Raw genomic sequence first — 22217 nt, forward strand, 5'->3', positions numbered from 1 at the left:
CAAAGATATTGTTTATTACTCTGTGGTGGTCAGCGCTCACATAATAATTCTTAGGATATAGAGCTTTTGTTCTTGTTAAGAATAATTTTACAAGAAGAGAGCCATTCTTGTGATGTAAAAATCGACGCCATTGCGAGAGTTTGATTCACATTGTAAAATATATGTGTATATGGAAGGAAATCAGGTAATAGAACAATAAAATATTGTTCATTTCAAGAAGGTACGTATTATTCTACAACCAGCGTATACTTCTATTAAAATTTAATAATAAATACCAGCTTGAGAACAGTTCCGACGGGAGCGTTCAGTTCTAGTGAAATAGTTCGATGCTTTCTTCGGAAAAGAAGTCACTTCATGGATCATTCAAATCGACAAATATACCTTCTAACAACCCTGCCACAACAAAGGTCAAAATTTAATAATGATTATGGTGTTGCTCACGCTGCTAAATACTGCATTTTCGGGCAACAACAAAGTTATTATGTCGCAGGTGTCATTAGAGCACAGTTAATAAAGTCATTTCCTGTAATAATGAATAAACTAGGCACTCAGCTTTTCGTGTCTCGTTGTAAAATCATGGCTCAGTCGTCGAAAATCTAGGTGGTGATGATTCCAAGCTTGGATGCAAAGAGGCCTGGGTTTTATTATGCTATATTCAAAAGTTTTATAGATGTGTTTCACAAACCATTCTTGAAGATTACACTTTTGCAGGACAATGGTGATGTAAAAAAGTAATCAGCACTCCGAATTTAAGTTACATATCGTTTTTATTGCTTTTGTTGCAATATCGCGTAACACACAAAACATCACTTCACAATACAAAACATACTTGAAAACATCTTCCTCACTGTTAAAGTTCACATTTTATAAGCTGACTACGTTATGCGTCTTTCCAACATGCCGTCCAAGACTTGACTTCCTCAAGGTCCGACTCTCTAACTAACTAACAATCGCTTACGCTCCCAAAAATCAGAGTTACAAGTACGTCAAAGATCACAGTGACAAAAGAAAGAATACACATAAGAATAATATCGTTGCAATACAAACATATCGATGTATCAAAGTACCTCTACATTAATGAAATCAAATCTGAATGTTGTCTCAGAAATATGTAAACTACTTTACAGAAACACAGTAGAATATTGCTGGTATCGAGAGGTTGAGGTGAGCTGCTGTAATGGTTACGTAATTTAAGCCTCATTACAACCTGGACATTTCTCAGAACTGAAAGCTATGCAACAGAGCCACGAAGAATATTTCTCCGTACTTTGGTTACCACTTTCAACTCAACACGGTATCTACAGCAGCTGGAGCAGATTTCTACAACAGCGGAAGCGTGTAATCGCTATCAGTTTCACACATCGCTCTGTGTACGCTTACCCATAACAGTGAACATACAGTTACTCACACACATAGAAAGACAATACAAGGTGGTGTGGGAAACATTTCAGTATAAAGGTCCTGTAGAGCTAAACAGAAATTAGCCTAGTAGTAGTAGTAGTAAATAATTTTTTTTTTTTTTTTTCAGAGGAGCCTTTATACCACTGCGTTGTCCGTGGTGAGCACACTCTTGACACTATGGATTCCGAAATATGGAATTCCCTAACCATTTCTGAAATGGAATGTCCCATGTGTCTAGCTCCAACTACCATTCCGCGTTCAAAGTCTGTTAATTCACGCCGTGCGGCCCACACCATATCGGAAACATTTTCACAGGAATCACCTGAGTACAAATGACAGCGCTGGTAATTCACTGCTCTTCTATACCTCGTGTAAGCATCACTATCTCCACCCGTATACGCTATCCCTTGGCTTTTGTCACCTCATTGTAAAGGCCTAGGATCACACTAGTTGTTAGCGCACAAGGGAGCTCCCTTTGTACAGCAACTAATGTCTGTGGTACAGGGTACGACGCTTCCTGTTATCTTGCATATTATGTGCCAGACATTTTGGGAGAGTAAAATATTCAAAATGGCTTTTAGGATCCACGGATTTTAGCAAAGAAACATTTCCCATTGTACAATATAACAATTACAAAAATGTTCACAGGCAACTACTAAACTGGCAGGTTCATATACACTACTGGCCAATAAAATTGCTACACCAAGAAGAAATGCAGATGATAAACAGGTATTCATTGGACGAATATATTATACTAGAACTGACATGTGATTAAATTTTCAGGCAAATTTTGGTGCGTAGATCCTGAGACATCAATACCCAGAACAACCACCTAAGGCTGTAATAACGGCCTTGATACGCCTCGGCATTGAGACAAACATAGCTTGGATGGCGTGTACAGGCACAGCTGCCCATGCAGCTTCAACACAATACCACAGTTCATCAAGAGTAGTGACTGGCGTATTGTGACGAGCCAGTTGCTCGGCCACCATTGACTAGACGTTTTCCATTGGCGAGAGAGCTGGAGAATGTGCTGGCCAGAGCAGCAGTCGAACATTTTCTGTATCCAGAAAAGCCCGTATAGCACCTGAAACATGCGCTCGTGCATTATCCTGCTGAAATGTAGGGTTTCGCAGGGATCGAATGAATGGTAGAGCCACGGGTCGTAACACATCTGAAATGTAACGTCCACTGTTCAAAGTGCCGTCAATGCGAACAAGAGGTGACCGAGACGTGTAACCAATGGCACCCCATACCATTACGTCGGATGATACGCCAGTATGGCGATGACGAAGACACGCTTCCAATGTGCGTTCACCGCGATGTCGTCAAACACGGATGCGACCATCATGATGCTGTAAACAAAACCTGGAATCACCCGAAAAAAATGACGTTTTGCCATTCGTGCACCCAGGTTCGTCGTCGAGTACGCCATCGCAGGCGCTCCTGTCTGTGATGCAGCGTCGAGGGTAACCGCAGCCATTGTCTCCGAGCTGATAGTCCATGCTGCTGCAAACGTCGTCGAACTGTTCGTGCAGATGGTTGTTGTCTTGCAAACGTCAGCATCTGTTGACTCAGGGATCGAGACGCGGCTGCACGATCCGTTACAGCCATGCGGATAAGATGCGTGTCATCTCGACTGCTAGTGATACGAGGCAGTCAGGGATCCAGCACAGCGTTCCGTATTACCCTCTTGAACCCACCGATTCCATTTTCTGCTAACAGTCATTGGATCTCGACCAACGCGGGCAGCAATGTCGCGATACGATACACCGCAATCGCGATAGGCTACAATCCGACCTTTATCAAAGTCGGAAACGTGATGGTACGCTTTTCTCCTCCTTACACGAGGCATCACAACAACGTTTCACCAGGCAACGCCGGTCAACTGCTGTTTGTGTATGAGAATTCGGTTGGAAGCTTTCCTCATGTCAGCACGTTGTAGGTGTCGCCACCGGCGCCAACCTTGTGTGAATGCTCTGAAAAGCTAATCATTTGCATATCACAGCATCTTCTTCCTGTCGGTTAAATTTCGCGTCTGTAGCACGTCATCTTCGTGGTGTAGCAATTTAATGGCCAATAGTGTAATTTATGTCCTTAGGTTAGTTAGGTTTAAGTAGTTCTAAGTTCTGGGGGACTGATGACCTTAGAAGTTAAGTCCCATAGTGCTCAGAGCTATTTGAACCATTTTTTTGAACTCACCGCCCAGATGAACCGAGGGGCTACTGCATCTCCTCAACGCCCGTTCAGCGAAATTTGCAGCGTGTGGCCTTCCGTAGCAGGCGCCTCTTTCATACAACCACACCGACTGCTGTCCGTCGGCAACGAAGGCTGAACGTCCACTGAGCGACGACAAGTGGTCTTTACAGATGATTTTATGCCCCATCGGACAGATGGCCGCTGGCGTGTACGGCGTGAGACGTCTGAAGGCAAACAATCTGCAAGAACCGTCGGAAGGGTCCAGGCCAGAGGAGGAAGCATTATGCTTTGAGGAATGATTTCGTAGGATTACTTGGGCGACGGCACCGTAGATCAACACAAGTATGCATCCGTCCCTGGGATCCACGTACAACCCCGTATGCAGTTTGTTCCTGCTCGGCATGATGACATATACCAGTAGGACAATGCTGCGTTCCACACAGCTAGCAGTCTACGTGTGAGATTTGAAGAACACCAGTATGGGTTTACCGTACTCCTTTGGTCACTGAACTTCCCAGATTAAAACCCAATCGAGAATGTAGAACCACCTCGATCGGACTGCTCGCGCCATGGGTCAAATGGTTCAAATGGCTCTGAGCACTATGAGACCTAACATCTGTGGTCATCAGTCCCCTAGAACTTAGAACTACTTAAACCTAATTAACCTAAGGACATCACACACATCCATGCCCGAGGCAGGATTCGAACCTACGACCGTAGCGGTCACGCGGTTCCAGACTGAAGCGTCTAGAACCGCACGGCCACACCGGCCGGCGCGCCATGGATCCTCAACCGAGAAATCCAGCGCAGATAGCCACGGCATTGGTGTTGACATCTCTGCAATCCCTGTCGCTGCCTTCCAGAACCTCACTGAAACACCTCCCGCACGACTCGCAGCGGCCAGCGCTGCAAAATTCTTTGCCATCTCTGGATTTCAGTGTCATCGGCAAACCACTGTGTTTTTATTTCTTTTCGCTGAACTGTTATCGCCTTTCCAAATTTCTCTTTGGTTTCTTGTACTTGCTCAGTGCAGAGATTAACATCTGAGGATAACTACAACCCTGTCTTACTCCTTTCTCAACTGCGGCATCCCATTCATGTCCTTCAAACAGGTTTCTGTACAAGTTGCAGATAATTTTCGCTTCCTGTATTTTATCCCTCATTTCAAAGGATTTTCCAATCAACACTCTCAAAATCTTGCTGTCAATCTAAAACCATAGGTTGTCTGCCGACAATGGCTAAGCAGAGTTGGGTCCATCTTCGGAGTTAACCACCGTCGTCTTTGGCCAGTACTTGGATGGATGACCGTCCTGGTACGCTACGCGCTGTACACAATTTCCCCTTTGCCCTTACTGCAGAAGGGACAGGAGAGGCATTGGCGTATAGTCCCTCATGATGACTCTTTGCGCCAGTATGGATTAAATTCCAAACCTCTCCGCTGTGTCTCCTGAAGTGAGTGCTCGCGACACCGTTGATCACCATCCCTCCGTCACACAGGGACGTTAAAGCTCGGCGTCCCATTGGTGTTTTCGAGACGAGTTGGTTGTGTGCCGGCACCGCGTTTCACCCTCTCACTTCTCTCATGTTCTCTCTCTCAGTTACAGAAACGAATGCAACGGATTTAATAAAGCCTACGTTGGACAGACGGACGTTTAAGGGGACCTGGACGTGAAATGACTGAAATTTTCGAAACCATATTTTTGTCACCATTTGAAAGACAAATTTCTCCCGTTTCAAAAAATGTATTTTTTATCTACTTTTCAATTGTCGATTTGGTCATAAACGCTCTTTGAACAAATGTTCGCGAACCAGTCACGCTCATACGACAGGCAAGGAATATTACCATAAGCATTTCTTGCCTGCCACGGTCATGGAAACAATAAAGTCAATATACAGATACAAAATTACTTAGCAGATGTCTACAAGGCCATACACCAAACCCTAATGAGAGTTTCAACAGTTGCATGTGGCAAAGAGTACCAAAAACAGTATTTGTTCGATTGACAGTACTCAGGTGTAATGTGTGCTATCATCTGTTTCAGTGATGGTGTAATTAGCAATAAAACTAATGGACAAATTAGGCATCCAACCTGGAAATAATGTGATAGCTGTGTTGAATGCCAAAAATTGTCAGCAAGTAGTTGAAGCGAAAGGCTTGCAAAAGTCAGCACTAGTGGTCCAGAGTAAGGAAAAGATTCCTGATAAAGTCTACACAGGATGAAGAAGCACTTGGCGAGCAAGAATAACGCTGCTGGAATGTTCTGAAAGAGGCATACGGTGAGTCAAAAACACTGAGAACAATTTTTTTCTCATTTCCTCGGAACTACATTTTCAGGACATTAGGTACATATATCTTCACAATTATTTGAGCTATGTTCACCAAATTCCTCCATAGCGAACCGTCTTTTATACAAAATGTCGTATTTCCTAAACTATAACAGATAATTAAATACCTTTCATTGTTGGTACAAAATATCAAGAGTAACACGCATTGAAAGCGAGGCGTGGATATGCAGCCCGTTGCTCCAGGTCCCCTTAAAACGAGATATACAGGATACATAAACAGAATCAGAAATAACCTTTCAATTTTCAGCACGCACCTCAGAGAATAATACACACTCCACTGAAAATATTGAGAGAAATTTCACTACTTTACATATCTCGTCAAAGGCCAATTGATGGACATGGTAGGAGAAATACCTGTACAAATCTATTCACACGGCTAAGCTCCCAGAACAAATGCTAACTCAACAAACAGAATCGCGCAGCAGAAAAATCATAGAAAAATTCCATAGCACCTTAATCAGCACATGAAAGACACTCCGCCATGCATCAATGATCAAATACGCGACTACAAACGATTCATAGAAACCTTCAAGTTACCTTAATCAGCTTATGAATCGCAATCTGCACGGTGAGAATTATAACAGCAGAATACTATTGTATGTAGATTTCATTAAAATATAAATTAAACAGTGCGTTTGATTTCAAATAGTGCTGAAAGGAAATGAAATATTTATTGTACAACTGTGGTGTGATTGAACACTGCCTTACACTGGATATAGTCATTGATCTTAATACAATCACGAAGTAAACTGAATGCATCAAAGATTATATAAGACATAATAAAATTAGCTGCATCAACATGTTTCAAAATTATGATAATGTTTACGATAAATAAGCCACGGTGACGCACAGTGTTGGTCATTGAGGAACCTCTCCATTGTATACAAAATATCGTTGTCACGTGAATCACATCATGCTGGGTAATGAAGACACAACAATTAAGGAAAATATGTATTATGCATACATAATAAAATAATATAGTAAGGTGTAACTACAATTGTGCATCAAACACATCCTAAATGTAAAATACGTAAGTAGTTGCCATATGAAACATACTATTTATTACTGATAGGCTACTTTTTTTACTCACATTCGACGCACCGTCTCATTACAAATTTTATTCTCTGTAACGGGTGGCATCTGAAAACAGGCAAAGCCTGAAAGTTTTCAGCCAACACTAAATAACCAGCAGCTCTGGTGTAAACTTTTAAAAATGTATTTTTTTTTTTTTTTTTTAGGTCTTGAGAGAGGAATATCAGACTTCTGAATCAAGCCCCACTAGCCGCAAGCGAATGTTTTCAACTCGTATATAGCAGATAATAGCGGTATTGGTTTTAGCAATTATCGGACGTATTACTTTTAAACGGTATAATCGAAATCGGATTTCAGCATTCTGGAAAAAAATATATGTTCCCAGTCCCAAGCTAAAGTTTCGGGAGCAGTTCGCCTGCTTTAAAAAAGAACGCATCCATGATGCCCTATTTCTTTTGTTCTTGCTAATTTTTTTCCTTGTAGAAAGCTAAAGTAGGAGAGCTCCACTCACATCCACTATCTTGTTTTTGTTTATTACGCGGCCATAGCGTGACTCATGTAAATACATTTGGTCCGGAAATGTTTTGCCGCAAACATTGCCGGGAAACAGAGGCCGGCAATATTGCCGTACAATTGGCTGTAATTCGTGAGGCCATGACATTGCCAGACAACACTGCCGGCCTATATTATCAGTAATAGCCAATTTTTACAGTACGTGTAAACGTACTCTTACGTGGTGAACAGGTGAAGGGGACTAGTGATGATCGAATGAGATTCGTAATGCCACATTACTTCTTATGAGAAGTGATCATTTTTTCTGTTAGATGATTTTTACTTAGTACTACATCTTCAGAGACTACAATCGAAAACAGAGAAACCAATTTACAAACACAGAATTTTAAAGAAGTAATCACCTATACTTCACAAAGAATAGTTTAAAATAAATATAACGTAAAATATGGTCCACAGCCGTAGATCAGCGTATGGTACATGTAATGTATCTAAGACACATTGTCATACTAACTAAAAGTCCAGGGTTAGACACGAATATACGTGAAATTAGCTGTACGCATCTTCTCACGTCACACCTAGCGCTACATACGCGCAGCCCTTGTACAGGGTGCTTTCATCTTCACACATTATGCGACATCACATTTTACATACTTTACATTACATATACATGTTATACCATCCGTAGTTATGAGCCATACTTTTTTATGTTTATTTTAAAGTATGCTTTTGACAAGTAGAAGAGATACGATTTTTAAATTTTGTAATTTTATCTATAATTGTAATTTTATCTATAGGTTTGAGAGTGTTTCTGGAGATGGATGACTTTGGCCGATACAGGTCATATGAGAAAATTTTGTGACTGCGTCAGAGAGAAAACAAAAAAAATATGAACAGTTAATCATGGTATTCCATACGCGAAACGTCGTTTCTTGTAGGAAGTGATAATGTTGTGTCTATGGATTTTTCGTAATAAACAGACTGCCATCACACTTTATCCAGGCTTTGGACTGGCTCAATGGCAAGAGCAAACTGTCATTTAGTCGTGTTTAAAATGAGGTTTTTGTTTTTTATATTTTTTAATTTTGTATTTAATTTTTTAAATTTTATATTTTATTTTTAAATTTGTAGGTTACTGTTAGTATTTATATTTTGTCATTCATTTCATATATATATCGTCAAACACTAACAAATGGCTTCATTTAAATTTTTGGGCATAAGAGATTGCTTTCAAACAAGCCCTGATGTCACTAACCTCTTCATACTTTTCTACTATTTTTTCCAGCCTTTCATCAAGTTCCCTATAAGTTGTTTTCTTTCGTCTGCCTTCCATACTTAATTGTGACCTCGTTAATGCACATGGCGAGTTCTCTGCTTCTGTCTTCATACACTCTATCACGTCTTTAATTCAGGTTGTGTCAACCCTCTACAGCGTTGGTGGTACGATGGCGCCGTCTGTGGTAGTTCCAAAGACTCATCGTGTTTTCGTCATTTTCCAACCATCTATCTACAAAACAATCGAAAAACTGAGAAAGCTTGGCGATATTCGGTGCTTGTGAATGTATCACGAGCCAGCCATCGCAGACATCTTCAGGTAGAAGAAACGCCAGAGCAGCACCATGCGAATTAGCAGCCTTACTTCTTCGTTTTCTCTGTATTCGCAAGTAAGTCCCAAGTCTTGTACTTTCTTCCAGAGAGATTTCTTCATGTGGAAATGGCAGCCATGCACTTGAACCGACGGTATCTCAACTTTTAGCGCAGATATCGTACCTGATTTGGAATCAAGGTGACATTATTAGGTTTCCATTCAGGTACATTATCCACAAAACTGCGGAAAAGACAGATATATGTTTCTTTTCTTTTGTTTGGTATGAATGCAAAAGCCACCGGATAGATGTTTGTTTCGTACTTTGAACTTCCGACGTCTGCATGAATAGTATATATTTGTAAAAACTGCTTGCTACAGCATTTGAAGGTCCCATCCATAAAAAGGTCTTGTTTACACTTTAGAGCCTCTCTTCCTACTTTTCCGCTAAAAACTATGATCCAATCCCCAAAGCTGTCATCACTTAAGAGAAAACTGCTGCCCTTATTCATGGTTGGTAACTCTGTTTGAAGGTCAACTTCTTGTCGTTTTTCTGGCTCTTTCTGTCATGTGATTCGGCCCGGTGCATGTATAATATCCTCTTCATTGCTTGCTGTTCTGGCATTTCAGTTACAAAATAATGCACTCGATTGTGCAAGTCACCTAACTCTTCTGTGTATATTTCAGAAATCGAAGTCTCTTCCTTACGTGATCTCTTCTTCGCCTAATTCAACGTCTTTTTTACTTCTAAGCGAGCGTCATCCGGTGCCCCATATTGATGCTCGTTTGAACTAAGCACGGTACATTCTTTGGTCTTAAGCATTCCTCGCCAATATGTTGTTCTATGTTTCGAACAGCGCCATATCACAGTCTCATTTGCTTTGGTTCTCTTTACGATGTACGAGTAACCATCATAGTGGGCACATGGTTTACCGTGGGTGGTTGTTGATAGTTCCATATCGGAGGTATAAGCTCACAGAGATACAAGGCGAACGAGCTGAACACTCCGAAAGTTGGACTCACACTGACAGTGAGTAGTCTAGCGGTCAGTCAGTTGAGTGGAAGAGGACTTGACGAGTGCAGGTAGGCCGTGCCGCACTGGGATAGTTTCCGGAGGACAAAACTCCCGGGGGCGCAGGTATGGTCTGCCCTTGAGCAAGTAGCTTCCAGCAAAACTGGGCGCGAATTTCACAGCTTTCGGGCTGGATGCGAATTTCACTGGGTGCGATTTTCAGATATCCCACAGAAACATAAAATATTACTGTAAACGCAGTTTCAAAACATGTACACAGACAACTAACACCAACACGATTTGGAGGGAATATGACAAATGTTACCAACTGTGAAAAATTCAGTGATTTGTGAGTTGCTTGGAAGGGAAATTTCGTGGCATCAATCAAAACATTAAAACAAATCAATTATTACACTTTTATCTCCTAATTTTACACCACAAAACTTAAGAGTATCAAAAATAATTATTTATTCTAATAATTTGAACACTTTTGTAATTTTTACACGATAAAAAAATAACATTTTACTTGAACAGCTTGGCAAGCCAAAACTAGCAACAACGTTATCATCAGGGTTAGTTATTTTAAACTTTAAAAAGGCATAGTTTCTCCAGAAATTAGAACTTTTTTTACTCCAGTCATAATTGGCAGCGTTATTTGGTAGTTTTGTATGTTACTGTCAAGCTCCAAATCAAAAGTCTAGGCGTTCACAGCCCAGTCTATCGTAGGATTCTTTTTCTGTTTCAACTCATCGCTTTGTTCGTCTCGTGCAGTATCTTTTTAGTGTGAAAAGGACCGGGTAGCAGAATGATTCGGATTCCATTCTGAACTGTAGGTCACACTATCACTTTCTGGCTAAGTCACTTCAAAGGCCAGATGAAGACAAGAGCATACAAAACTCCTTTAAGAAGAAGCCTAGTTTTCAAACTAGCCATCTAGATGCCGACAGATTTACTTTCGCGTAACTAGTAGTGAAGAATTTTTAATCCACTGCGCCTGCTGCATAATACATATCGTTCAAGGACACAATAACCAGTTACCCTGATAAGAATATTATTGTCATTTGAACTATAGGCCTATTTCAGCCATAAAGCCATCATCACGTTATGTGTAATAGAATATGTTATAAATTTTGATACATTTGCTGCATTACATGTGAGTTACTTACGAATATTAATGATTCACATCAGGGACAAAATTTACACGGAAATGACAGAGAAGGAATGGGATGTATCATTGCTGGCATAATAGAGGATGTTTTCTTATACACATTAGAAGGAAAATTCTTTAGAACCACAAACAGTTTCATTAATAAAATGTTACTACAGCTATGTCGACGACACAATATTGCTTATAGGTGGAAATAATGAGAACATAGCAAACATGGTGAAAGGTCTCTGTTGGATTCCTTTCATGTTAATTTGTTAAATCTGTTGTCATTTACGGCATGCATTCTAAATTTACTGTGGTGTTTCTGACTCTATCTGGGAGGAGACTGAGCAGTGGAACATGTTACTTTTACACATAATCAAGAACGATCTGTCACACTACACTTTAAAACACAGTTTATATGTAATTCATGTCACATAGTCTCATACAGAACCTACATCGACTTTCTTTTATATAGTGTATATGGTAAGATACTGTCATCCCCCTTCCCTTCTGTGTGAAAGGGTGAATGGGCAAATGTATTTCCAGTTGCATGCTTGATCGTAGCAGACAAGCCTGTCTGCTAGAGAACAGTAGGACCAACATCGGAACAGGTAGCTACGATTTTTAAAAGCAAAGAAGTTTCTATTCTTAGTATGGTCCTGTCCGTCCCTTGTCATGTTGGTATAGGAAGCTGCCTCTCTGGTCACTTCCATTTTGCATCTGTGAAGCACCCTCGGTAGGGGTCCAGGCCAGTCGGTCCACGGCAAGTGTCTGAAGTGGTAAGATCTCTGGCTAAGCGCATCTCTCCTAAGTCCGTAGGACAATGGATTTCTTAAGTTCAGCCTACCTGGAAATTTAATCACCTTTGTTGCAGGTTTACATATAAAATATCTTACGTTATCTTAAATTGCAATGCAGTGTAATTCGAGTGTGAAGTTCAGAATATCTTCCGGTAGTTGCTTAGTCACTACTTTGTGAGCAAAGTGGAACCACGTGTAGATGATCTGTAACTCTAACTAAGATCATCAATCTAAATGCGAAAGTGCGTGAGATTATAATGTCTCGTCTTGACAATATTTTTCAATATAGCAACTTCTCTTTAGGTTCAATCCACGTGGGGTGTACTTTGTGAGACCAGTACCACGTGCTTATATAATTGTTTGACCCATCAGGTTAATAGTATGACGATAGTAAGCAGTTCGAGGTTTTTCTTTTCGATGTAATTTATTTTAATTCTCGACATTATTGATGAGTTACACTCTTTGTGTAAACCAAGTTGACCACGTGAAGCATGTGGTGTAATCATCAAAGTAACTCCTCAGCTATTCCTTTCGAGAAGATTTCACAGACAATTAGTATGAATTTAGTATACCAGTGTGTGGTAATTTCATGACGGACAGGATTGCGCTACAACTGTAACTTCTTTGGGTGAAAATTGAATCAGGTGGTTTTGGTTAATTTCCTCTTGCATATGTTTCAACGTTCTTTGTGTGTTATTTTATGAATGCAGTGTTGTATGCAGTCTCACAATCTTGGCTCCATATTTGGTGTGTTCTGTAAGATTACAAACTCACATTTTCACATTCCTAAATAAGGCACCAGTTTAGTTATGAATCAAGTTTAATATGCTGAAATTGTAATGGTACAATAATCAATGTTAAAATAAATGTATAAATATAAACTGATTTATTTCTTTTTATTTTTTTATATATATATATATATATATATATATATATATATATATATATCACCTGTTGTCGTAAGATGACTATTAAAAGATTATAATTAATTTTAGTCTGGTTGGCAATTTGGTAAACTAGACTGGATACCTGATGAAACAGTTGCTCAGTAATGCAAGGATAACTTCAACAGATAACTCACAGCTTTTCACCCGCTTTTGTTATCTTGAATATAAGCACCGCTTTCTGAACAACTTAATGCATCAACATTACAATGGATACAACAGTCAACACTTTGCACCCCAAAATGAAATTTGCTGTGGAAGAGAAACAAAAAATCAATAAACTTCCTTGGTATGACCACGAATAATAGTAAGAGCACTCATAAATTCGAAATATACAGAAAGCCAACTACATCTGATAACATTATCAATGCAAATTCCTGCCAACTGATACCACACAATTACGCATATTTTCATATCGTGATCAACAGAATGATTAACCTGGCTCTAGAACAAGACGCTATACAAAAAGAAGTTAGAACCCCGCAATGCGTGACACAACAGAATGAATACAATCTTCAAATAATCACAGAGTTGTGTAACAAATATAGAAAATCCTCACCTCCTACTATGGATAAAGGAATAACAGTCATCAGGAAAATATCAAAAAGAAGAAAATTACATATACAGCTACCACATACCTGAGAAATATATCAAACAAAATTAACATACTACTGAGAAGCACCAATATACGTTTCACTTACCAAAAGCAATATAACATAAAAACAAAAATACAGTCATGCAACTGGAAATCACCAATATACCCAAACCCAGGTGCACTATGTGATCAAAACCATCCATACACCCCCAAAAACAGACGTTTTTTCGTATTATGTGCATTGTGCTCCCACCCACTGCCAGGTACTACATTTCAGCGACCTCAGTAGTCATTAGAGATCATGTGTGTGAAATCTTATGGGGCTTAACTGCTAAGGTCATCAGTCCCTAAACTTACACACTACTTAACCTAAATTATCCTAAGGACAAACACACAAACCCATGCCCGGGACCGGCAGCACAGTCCATGACTGCACAGCCTTAGACCGCTTGTTTAATCCCGCGCTTTAGAGATGATGAAAGTGAAGAATGGGTTCTCTGCGGAGCTCACGGACTTCGAACGTGGTCAGGTGATTGGGTGTCACTTGTTTCATATTTCCGTACGCGAGGTTTCTACACTCCTAGACATCCATAGGTCCACTGTTTCCGATGTAATAGTGAAGTGGAAACGTGAAGGGACACGTACAGCACAAAAGCGTACAGGCCGACCTCATCTTTTGACTGACAGAGACCGCCGACAGTTGAAGAGGGTCGTAATGTGTAATAGGCACACATCTATCCAGGCTATCAAACAGGAATTACATACTGCATCAGGATTCACTGCAAGTACTATGACAGGCTGGAGGTGAGAAAACGTGGAGTTCATGGTCGAGCGGCTGCTCATAAGCCACACATCACGCCGGTAAATGCGTAACGACGCCTCGCTTGGTGTAAGGAGCCTAAACATTGGACAATTGGACAGTGGAAAACGTTGTGTGGAGTGACGAATCACTGTACACAATGTGACGATCCGATGTCAGGGTGTGAGTATGGTGAATGCCCGGCGAACGTCATCTGCCAGCGTGTGTAGTGTCAAGAGTAAAATTCGGGGGCGGTGGTACTATGGTGTGGTCGTGTATTTCCTGGAGGGGCTTGCACCCCTTGTTGTTTTGTGCGGCACTATCGAAGCACTGACCTACATTGATGTTTTAAGCGCCTTCTTGCTTCCTAATACTGAACAGCAATTCGGGGATGGCGATTGCGTCTTTCAACAGGATCGAGCACCTGTTCGTAATATACGGCCGAGGGCGGAGTGGTTACGCGACAATAACATACCTGTAATGGACTCGCCTGCACAGAGTCCTGACCTGAATCCTGTAGAACACCTTTGGGATGTTTTGGAACGCAGACTTCGTGACAGGCCTCACCGACCGACATCGATACCTGTACTCAGTGCAGCACTCCGTGAAGAACGGGCATCCATTCCCCAAGAATCCTTCCAGCACCTGATTGAAAGTATGCCTGCGAGAGCGGAAGCTGTCATCAAGGCTAAGGGTTGGCCAACACCATATTGAATTCCAGCATTACCGATGGAGTGCGCCACGAATTTTTAAGTCATTTTCAGCAAGGCGTCCGGATACTTCTGATCACTTAGTGTATATATAAAAGTCACAGTAAAACTGCGAAAAATGCTTCATAGGACAGAGAGGCAGAAACTTCACCACTAGATATCGAGAGCATGTTAGACTAAGTGACAGCAACCCAGTCACCTTTTTTCTATCACATTAAACATGAATTACACATAATAGACCGACTGGAAAATGCTGTCGATATTTTACACATAACGCCAAAAGGATCTATAATGAATATGTTGGAATAAATTCAGATACATTTGTACACAAGAAATTATTCACAGTTAATCCTCAAGAAACAAACTGACCTAAAATATAAACACTTTACCGAAAACTTTATTCACATTATCCACCAAGATTCTGGATAAACTATAATACAACCAGAGTAAAAATTTATATGCCCCAACACAACAGACATCCATTCATAATAAACGAGTAACATCTGTGACAGAATTGTAACAAGCAGATATAACCATACAATATCACTGATCATCTGACATAATTGGAGTCACGAAATTTCTACTGAGAATGAAGTTTATTACTGACCCTTAGTAATGAAATGCCAGAACATAACACACAGTTTAAAATTACTGGAACAAAAACGAAAGAATGTAGCAGACAGTAATAACTAAATCGCCTAGATACTTAAATGTGCTCACTTTTTCAACTCCTGTCACTAAATGTCATCTACAGACTAAGATTTATTTCTGGCCACTACTAAATGAAAAGTCAGAACATACTACAAAACTGATTATTATTGACTCATTAACATAAAATATTGCCGGTAACAAATAGACAACGGCAGAAACGACGATATTACATGGAAATCAGGACTTGGAAACGTATGTAAAACCATATTATTCGCGAGTAGCTCATATGTAATACAACAAATACACACACACACTCACTTGTCATACCGGACTCGAGAGTCCATTACCGCAGCAACGTATTTTCGCCATCTGTCCCTGCCTTGGGCCATTTCCTTCCATTCACCTTCAATACCTAGGCTCCACAAATCAGCCTTCACATTGTCCTCCCATCTACGCCTCGGTCTCCCCACAGGACGTTTTCCCTCTAAGTGCCCTACCAGTACTCTGCGTGCTGCCCTGCCCTCATCCATTCGAACTACGTGACCCGCCCATCGCAGCCTACGTGGTTTAATAATACTGATTATGTCAGGGCTTGAATAGAGTTCGTGAACCTCTTCGTTTTGCAGTTTTCGCTACTCTCCGCTAATGTCATCCCTTTTTGCTCCGAAAATTTTCCTCTAAATTTTGTTTTCAAATACTCGAAACGGCTTTTCATTTTGCACAGTGAGAGACCAAGTCTCACACCCATACAGCATAACTGGTAGAATAATAGTTTTGTATATTCTAATCTTTAAATTCCTAGACAATATCCGTGATGAAGCTAATCTATTCAGTGAGAAGTAGCACGCATTTCCCGCCCGTAAACTCTTCTTCAGTTTGCATTCAATCTCATTTCTCGAAATGATGTCCACGCCTAGATACTTAAATGTGCTCACTTTTTCGAACTGCATGTCTCCAACTCTTATCATTTCCTGACCTACTGCTGTTGGCATTCTAGTAGTAACCAGGAATTTAGTTTTGTATTCACTTATCCTTAGATCTACAGCTTAACTAGCCTTTATTAACGCATTCACATTTGCTGTTACAGATTCATTCCTATCGGTAATGATGTTTAGATCATCTGCATACCCTAATATCTTAATATTTCCATCCAACTCCACACCCTCTGAATTATCTGCTGCCATTCGTACAATATATTCTAGGACTAAATTAAAAAGTAGCGGAGACAGGGCATCTCCCTGCTTAAGTACGTTCTTTATTACAAATTTTTCTGACTCCTATTTCCCCACGCGTACTCTACCTTTAACATACTTCTTTGGTATTCCAAGTTCCAAAAGAATTGTGTACAATTTTGATTGGAATACTGAATCATATGCTTTTGTAAAATCTATGAAAAGATTATGAACTGGTTTATTGTACTCCCGTTTCTTTTCCAAAATTTGACGCAGGGTGAATATTTGGTTTATAGTAGATCTGTTCCTCCCAAAGCCAGCTTGGCAATCCCCCACAATTTCATCTGTATGTGGTGTAAGCCTGCTTAGCAGAATATTCGAGAAAATTTTGGAACATACTGATAATAGCGATATCCCTCTATAATTACTACAATCCATTTTGTCGCCCTTCTTAAAAATTGGGATCAGAATCGACTCCTGCCACTCTTCAGGTACCATCTCTGAGTTCCACAGTTTAGTTATCACTTTGTGAACTACTTCCACCAGTTTCTGTCCCCCATTTTTAACTAATATTGCAGTTATGCAATCTGATCCTGGTGCTTTATGGTTTTTCAATTTGTTGATTGCATCTCTTACTTCCTTTAACGTTGACTCAGGTATCTTGGGTTCTGCTGTATGTATTTCGTACGCCTGCTCATTTCCTGTTTCCTGGCGTACATTTAACAGATGCTCAAAATACGCCCTCCATTTACTTAATATATCACTGGGGTCTGTCAGTATTCCCCCGGCATTCCCTCGAAGTGCTTTTGTCCTAGCCTTGAACCCCTTCCTATACCCATTTATGCCTAGGTAAAGTTCCCTAAGATTTTTGTTTTACTGTTTATTTCCATTTCTTTAAATTCATTGTTCAAATAATCCCTCTTCTTTGCCCGTACTCTACGACCAACTTCCCTTCTCATGTTCAAGAACTATCGTTTCGTGTCTCCCATCCTATCCCAATCTAATCGCGCTTTCTCCTTTCTTATACCAATTTCTTGCATTCCTCATCAAACCACAGTTTCCTCCTGTTCTTCTTAATTGTACCTATTGTGACTTTCGCTGCCTCTTTGCTATTATTCCTCACAGTGATCCACTGTTTATTTACATCCTCGTCCTGATCTTCGTGTGTCCTGAGAGCATCAAACCTATTTGAAATTTCTATCATGTACCTTCTTCTAAAGTTTTAATCATTTAGCTTCTCAGTGTCGAACCTAACAAGTTCTGCATTGTGACACCTTGATGTTGCTGTAGATAGCCGTTGGTGAACTTTGGCGGGTCTTACAACAAATGTACCAAATTTTATAAGATGTTCTATTGCAGAAAACCTGATGATGGCTGTATATCTTCAATAGGTCCATAATTCAAACAAAAATAATTGTCATAGCAGTGTAACTAGTTATACAAATTCATTATGTCATTGAAAGACATAGTGGAGAAGAGTACAATTTTCAAATTATCTCACAGGTAAACAATTTGTTACCTGCATCTAACTTTCCTTTACGTAACAACAGATGGAACTTATGCATTAAATAGATCACTTGATAACAGTGAGAAGCGTTTTTTTTTACAGGGTGCCCGTAAAGTCTTTCCCTGTTTACATAAATTGATAACTCAGGCTAGAAGTAAGATACAAATATGAAACTGGTGTCTAATTATTTACAAACTATCAAAGTTTTTTCAGACATCAGTAAACTTCCACTTCCATTGTTGCCCAATGAGAGTACACGACGATATGACTTTGCGGTTGAAATGCTATCACGTATTGAGGACGATGATGGTTATCTCAGACGAATTGCCTTTTCCGACGAAGCGACCTTTTTTGTCAGTGGAGTAGTGAATCGCCATAATGTGCGCATTTGGGGTTTACAACCCCCTGGTGAGGTCATGGAGTGCACCAGAGGCAGTCCAAAGGTGAATGTTTGGTGCGCGCTACTGCACGATCGAATTGTCGGGCTATTCTTCTTCGTTGAGGCTACTATCACATATGCAGTGTATCTGGACATGTTGCATCTGTATGCTGTTCCTCAGCTGCTTCAGTATCACCCCGATGTCTTGTTTCAGCAAGACGGTGGACCGCCTCATTGAGGTTTGGACGTCCGTGCCTATCTCGATATGACCTTTCCTGGGCGATGGATTGGTCGTGATGGGCCAACGGTTTGGCCTCCATACTCCCCTGACATAACCCCATTAGGCTTCTTTTTATGGGGTTATGTCAAGGACGAGGTCTACCGAACACGTGTACCAGATCTTGAAACCCTGCGGCAACGGATAACCACAGTCGTTGAATGTATCCCTCCAGCGATGTTGGCTAATGTGTGGACGGGAATTGAATATCGCCTAGATGTGCCACGTGCTACCAAGGGTGCTCATGTGGAAGTTTACTGATGTGTAACTTCGATAGTTTGTAAACAATTAGACACCAGTTTCATATTTGTATCTTACTTCCAGCCTGAGTTATCAATTTATGTAATCAGGGTAAGACTTTTCGGACACCCTGCATTTTTTTTTCTTCATAAATTGTTTGTCAAGGGAAAGCCATTTGCATTGACACTATTACCCGTCACGCAAAAATGTTACATTTGTTTCTGATTGCTGGCAATCAAGAACACAGCTGATTTTTAATTTTCTCCTAGCGTGAAGGTAAGGTACTGGCTCGGTGTAACAGGATTCTCCTCACTGCAGCACCTCTGCGGTTACTTTTGTGACCGCGATTTGCTGTACAAAGCGTGTTGGACGCGCGACACTTGTCACACCGCTGCCCGCGCGGCGGCGCGTACACACGTCCTCTCGTAAAGAGCGGGTCGCCCGGCCCCCACTTTGATCCCCGGCGGCGGCGGCGGCGACCGCTGTCCATAAAACCGCCCTCTTCGCCACCTGGAGCACGTGCCGACTGCGGCCTCGCCTCCAAACAAGCCGGCCGACGGTTGGCCACACTGTTACTCGCTCCTACCGGCGTTTCCCACCTCCACTGCGCTCTCCGCTTCCTCCTCTTCCTTACTGCTACTTATGAAACAACCACAGCTCTTGTCTCCTTTAACCCTTTCGAGGGCAAAATTATTGAGCAGTTTTTTTTTTAATGAATGGAGAGCAGATAGTAGTTGATAGGTATATTTATCATACAGAATATCAAATTTGCTCCAACTGTGAAAGTGAGGTCACACAACAAGGTGGGGAAGTTTTCTTCCCACTGCCCTTCCTTGGAGTTAAATGACCAAAACAACTTTTTCAATATATGTCATATTTATTTGATAAATTTACTGCTCTTTTTACAATGATCGTTCACAATTACTTGCCATGAAATCTTCTGAAACATGGGTCTATGCAAAGTGGTATTTGACAATATGTACAAACACAGCGAGTGCTCTTTTCCGCAGCTTTGTTACTACAATGACGGCACGTCCAGTAGGTTTCTCCTAAAATGGGTTGATGCTCCCCTACAGCCACATGACGAAAATCTTCAGGTACTTTACCCCTTTTTGCCAGAAGGACAGGTTTTGGTCCACGCCTTTTTTGGGATGAACTAGATGGATCTGGCTAGATGGATCCTGTATGTGAGCTGATCATGCTGTCCACTTTCTCTTTTACTTATTTTCCACAGGATGAAACTGTTCACTGCAGCAACGTCCACGAGGAAATCAAATATTCTGTGCCAACATTTTACAGAACGTCTACCAATAGCATAACTCTCTCGTAGTTGATCAAACTTATCGACACCACCCATTATTTTGTTGTATTCTGCCACAACTTCAGGACAAGAAATCTCTGTACTAGTACCATCCTTGTTTTTCCTTTTCACTGTGGCTGTTTCTCATGGGTCATGAATTGAGGACAGGAAAGTGACTGGACGGTTATCCATCCATTTTACTGCAGAAAGGGCTCCTTTTTTTTTCAAACGTGAATTCTCCTCGTTCTAATTTTACGTTTTCCTTCATAAATTTGGGTAAATACTATAGCTTTGAGGAAAAAATCACAAAATGTCAAGCAAGCAGCACTGAAAGGCTCCTCTACAGAACAACACTCAGCTATACAATGCCTCTGCGCGAAGGTACAGCAAAACGGCGGGAACTTACGGTTGGAAGTAGTACGCTATACTGTTCACTAGGTGATAGCACCGTACAGAGGTGGGAACTGTGAATCCCACGGGACTAGGAGCGAGTTCCTTGTAATGGGAAGCATGTTCCCCACGGCTCACGAAAGGGTTAACTGGAGGTCAGAGATGGCAAAGATAATAAGAAGACCCGCCTTGGATGTGTTAAGGAATGGGATTAGATGTAATAACAAAGACGAGACTTATGGCATGTAAATATTTTCTATTTCGTAATTATTTTCTACTTTCTCGCTAGACCCTATAAAGGGTCTATACAAGGGACTTTAACTTGAAGACAATATCAAGGAAATGGAAGGCGACGTAGAACAAGATGTGATGGATGGGTGATGCTGTGAGAAGAATTTGACAGAGCACTGAAAGACATAACTCGAAACCTGCCCTTGGGAGTAGACGACATTCTGTCTTAATTACTGATAGCCTTGACAGAGCCAGCCACGACGAAACTCTTCCATCTGGTGTGCAAGGTGTATGACACAATATATATAATTCCAAACAAACAGATGCTGACAGGTGTGAAAACGACCTAACTATCAGTTTAACAGGTCGTGCTAGCAAAATACTAACCAAATTTTTTACAGATGAACGGAAAAACTGGTAGCAGCCGACCTCGGGGAATATTAGTTTGGATTCCTGAGAAATGGTTGGGACACGCGAGGCAATACTGACCCTACGACTTATCTTAGACGGTAGGCTCACAAATGGCTCTGAGCACAATGGGACTTAACATCTGTGGTCATCAGATAGAACTTAGAACTACTTAAACCTAACTAACCTAAGGACATCACACACATCCATGCCCGAGGCAGGATTCGAACCTGCGACCATAGCGGTCGCGCGGTTCCAGACTGGAGCGCCTAGAACCTCACGGCCACACCGGTCGGCTAGAAGGTAGGGTAAGGAAGGCAAAACAACGGCTATAGCGCTTGTACACTTACAGAAAGCTTTTCACAATTTGGACTGGAATATTCTCTTTGAAATGGTAGTAAGGGTACAACATAGGGAGCAAAACGCTGTTTACAGCTTGTACGGAAACCAAACGGCAGTTATAACAGTCAAGGAGCATGAAAGCTTACCAGTGGTTGAGAAGGGAGTGAGACGGGGTTGCAGCACATCCTCGATGTTATTCAATCTGAACAATGAGAAACCAGTAAAGGAAACTAAAGA

Source organism: Schistocerca piceifrons, chromosome 8 (genome assembly GCF_021461385.2).
Source record: "Schistocerca piceifrons isolate TAMUIC-IGC-003096 chromosome 8, iqSchPice1.1, whole genome shotgun sequence".
In the NCBI taxonomy this organism is placed as follows: domain Eukaryota; kingdom Metazoa; phylum Arthropoda; class Insecta; order Orthoptera; family Acrididae; genus Schistocerca; species Schistocerca piceifrons.